The 3,936-nt window shown below is 33.6% G+C and overlaps 1 long non-coding RNA gene across 6 annotated transcripts; it reads right to left on the bottom strand.

Annotated features, from left to right (window-relative positions):
• Window positions 1-646: 646 nt before the first annotated feature.
• On the bottom strand, window positions 647-3,637 carry LOC149407486 (uncharacterized). Of its 6 annotated transcripts, none has more exons than XR_016301366.1 (8): window positions 3,431-3,637; window positions 3,260-3,346; window positions 2,794-2,937; window positions 2,630-2,708; window positions 2,407-2,531; window positions 1,598-1,792; window positions 1,366-1,500; window positions 647-778 (listed from the first exon to the last, which is right to left on the bottom strand). It is a non-coding gene; the product is annotated as an uncharacterized LOC149407486 (long non-coding RNA). The 6 variants fall into 6 exon arrangements; XR_016301367.1 differs by having other exon boundaries at window positions 1,366-1,425; window positions 3,431-3,636; XR_016301360.1 differs by lacking the exon at window positions 647-778 and having other exon boundaries at window positions 1,063-1,500; window positions 3,431-3,636.
• Between the last annotated feature and the right edge of the window lie 299 nt (window positions 3,638-3,936).

The following is a 3,936-nucleotide window of genomic DNA, read 5'->3' as shown; positions in this document are numbered from 1 at the left end:
TTTGAAATTTAACTTGGTGAAGCTTTTGGATAGCAATGCTATGAATTATTCCGTGATTCTTGTATTTAAGTCTTTTATGATTATTAGATTTTCATTTCTCTTAATTTTCATAAAACTGTTGGGAATTTGATGCTTATTTGTTTTCTTTTTCTTTTTCTTACTTTGTTAATGAATCAAAGTTTGTTGGGAAGTTGAGAAAAAGTTTTAATAGTCTTAGTTTTTAGCGTTATATCTATAATTTATGTAATTATAGGCATGTATGTCGACAATTTCAATAATTGTAAACATGTATGTCTACAATTTTGTTATTGTAGATATGTACGTCTATGATTTTGATAACTGTAGATATATGTCTACAAATTTTTAATGTGAATTTCGATAATTGTAGATATGTATGTATACAAAGATTTGTAGTATATATATATATATATATATATATATACTAGGATGTAGAACGTGCTTCGCACGTGCTGATTATAGATATTAATTGGTAAATTTATTTTAAAATAATGTTATGGCTTTTTAATACATCTTTGTTAAAGAGTTTTACCAGTATTCATCAAAGTAAAATACAATTGAAAACTAATATGAAATTGTAAGAGATAATATTCCATAATAACCGTGGGAGTAAAATAAATTCAAATGAAGTAAGAGATAATAGATTTTGATTCTTCATCTCTAGAATTTTCAATCTTGATCAACCTCCTCTTCCGCAAAGTCATACACAATGAGCTTGACGCCAAATATGGTGCAAGAGCTACTTATTTCATAGCGCAATCTACAAGCATCATTGCTATGTGGAAGAAGCATTAGTACCATGACTTTCTAAATAATTATGAACTTTCAATTATTTGCACCATTGCTTTACACTTGAATTTTGATGAGATTAACCACTTCTTCATTATACGGAAAACGTACTATAATTACAAATGGGTTATATAGGTGTATACTTGGAAAATCTGAAACAAACCCAAATTTAAGAACAAAACATCAATTGATCCATTTGAAATTAACATCCAAAATCCAAAATAAAGAAATTATAAATGAAATTAATAAAACAGGATTTGACAGAGTAATTCTCAAGGAGTGATCTACAATTAGTCCTTGCAACAGAGAGACATTGTACATGAAGCTCAGATTATATTACCTACCGGAAGCTATGTTCTTGCGCTCAACATGGCTCGATAAAATTTGCTAATATATAAGTAAATTATGCTTTCAAACTTGATAATATATAAGTAAATTAATTTTTTTTTTTACATAAATGGGCTAACTTTGAACTGGAATCCAAAGAATGAGTATTTAATTCATACGTTTCTCAATCATACTAAATGGTAAAGCTAGAATTTTAATTTGATGAACCACCTTAAATAAGAAAACTCCTATAAATTTGTGAAGACCGAAATCATGCCCTAGAACCGAACACTGCAAGGAGAAATTACGCAAGACATCAATCAATGAACTGTGAGGAGAAAATGCTTGAGACATCAATGTACGTACCTTGGAGAAGAGAAAACACCGAATCAAATTATTTGGACTGTAATTAAAGGAAAGAGGTAAAGTGAGTTTTTAATAGAGAGAGAGGGAAAATATGAACCTGAATTCGTGGATAAGGCCATGCTTAAGAGCTCGTCATCGAGGTAGAAGGCGGAACGTCGAGCTCGTCATTTTAATAATATTATAATATTAATAGATCATTAGTTTCATACACAAAGTTATTCATGTAATCACTATAACACAATTTAATTGAAGCTTGTAGCGACCAGTAGAATGTGTTGCAACCTACATGCCCCTGCAATCACACACCCACAGGCACTGGAAATAACTACAAAAGAGTAATACTAACTACGTACTGAGCCAGACCAAATAGGGAGGTGTGAAAGAAAAAATTCAAAGCCAACAACATAAAAATTCACACAAACTCAGAGTAATATAAAACAAGACCACATACAAGTATAAGCCTAAAAACATTTACCAAAGTAAAAAGTTAATCTCTTTATGGCTCTAGACGAACTAAGAAATGTGTGTATCCAAACAAGACCACATACAAGTATAAGCCTAAAAACATTCACCAAAGTAAAAAGTTAATCTCTTTATGGCTCTAGACGAACTAAGAAATGTGTGTATCCAAATCATTTAGATTTTTGAAATCCAACTTTGCTTCTATGTGGCAGTAATAGTGACAAAAAAGGACTTCTATGTATTTACCTACACACACACACACACACACACACACACACACACACACACACACACATATAATTCACGAGCGAGCGCTTTCCCTAGCCCCCTCGTACTGTTCGATACAAGCAAATCCAACGTCGAGTTTTTGTCAACCTTAATAATTGCATCATGAAATAAGGAAGTCAAAAGGCGATTTTGGGGTTTTTTTTTTTTTTTGCTTACCTTCTGGTTATAACGACTATGCGTGGACCGGCTCGGCAATGCTCCTCCAAAACCATGTTGGACCCGATCATCGGCCCGATGATGATTCCCCCGAGCCAGCCGTACCATATCAACACTGTCACCCCCTTAAAAAAAAAAACCAGGTTCAAATTTGTCAATCATTAAACAATAAACATTTTCAGTACATGATTTATGTATTCATTTTGATTTTGTTGATACTTACCAGATATCCGAAATCCAACTCCCTGGATTACTCCCGTACTCATCATCGTCACAATATATCTACCGATTTGGATGGCCATCTGTGAAAAACATTACATAATTCTCACCAGTCAAACTCAAGTTACATAAACCCTAAATTAAACCAAAAGAATGAAGAATTCTGACCGAGGAAAACACTTCTTCCAATTTGGCCACAGCTTTACTATCCTCTTCATCATTCCTCGAGTTCAATCCCAAACCCGCTGTGAGGGTGTAACTCAAAGATCCCAAAACCCGAACTTTTCGAGACCAAGCCTCCTTTTTCCTTCGCTTTATTCCATAATACCACCAAATATCAATCTCAAAGCCTATCCTTATCAATATACCATAGCTAAACCCTAAAAATGCCTACAGATAGGTCATATTTCTAAATACACAAATATTGTTATAGCTTTTTTTTTCAGAATTAAAATATCATACACGTGTATAAGGAAAACCCTAAGAGAGGTTCGACTCTAAAAAATCATATCCCAACCCAAAAAATATAAATAAACAGAAAAAACCCATTGAAGAACCCAAAGATCCCAAATGAAAAACCCATAAGTGGTCGCAATTCGGGAATATGACAACACAAGAAGAAATATTTGCTTACCTTGAGCGATTCCAACGATGAATCATAATTTCTTTTCGACTTGCTCGCCTAAACCCCCAAAACTGAAGACAAATTTCATCTTTGAACCTTCAAATCAAACGCAAGACGAAATTCTAGAATTTCGTATCTAAAATTCAAAAGATAACCAAAGGAAAACAAGGAGAGCCATACCTTAAGCGGTTGAATCCTCGTTCTTCAGCCAATTCTCTCCCGAACTCTCTTTCTCGCTCCATCTCTCGCACTCTCTTTTTATTGGGCCTCTCTTTTTCTCTCTTTCGTTCTTCCAAGGCAAATATAACCGCTCAACCTGCCCTTGGATTCTCATTATATTAATGAAGAGAAAGTGATGATGTGTCGTAATCTTATTGGATTACAAATAGTCACAACGAAAATATATAGGCACTTAACATTTCGTTCGTACGGTGACAAAGTAAAAAAAAAACGGTTTATATTCAAAGTGAGGTGTGAACAGTCATTTCGGAATTGGCTTACATGTCGCAATTTAATTGGTAGATCCTTATGAACAGTGATTTTTTGGGATTGAACCCACGACCTCCACACAGGAGGTGGTGTGGAATTACCACTAGGCTATCCTAGGTACCACCTTATGAACAGTGATTTCGGATTTGCACTTATTATATTTTAGTATATATATGTATATATATATATTCTACAAT

This window comes from Urtica dioica, chromosome 1, assembly GCF_054948205.1.
Source record: "Urtica dioica subsp. dioica isolate 48M chromosome 1, U.dioica_male_clone48M_v1_H2, whole genome shotgun sequence".
NCBI classification, from domain to species: Eukaryota; Viridiplantae; Streptophyta; class Magnoliopsida; order Rosales; family Urticaceae; genus Urtica; species Urtica dioica.
The sequence above is the reverse complement of the archived record's forward strand: the minus strand, read 5'-3'. Positions and strand labels throughout refer to the sequence as shown.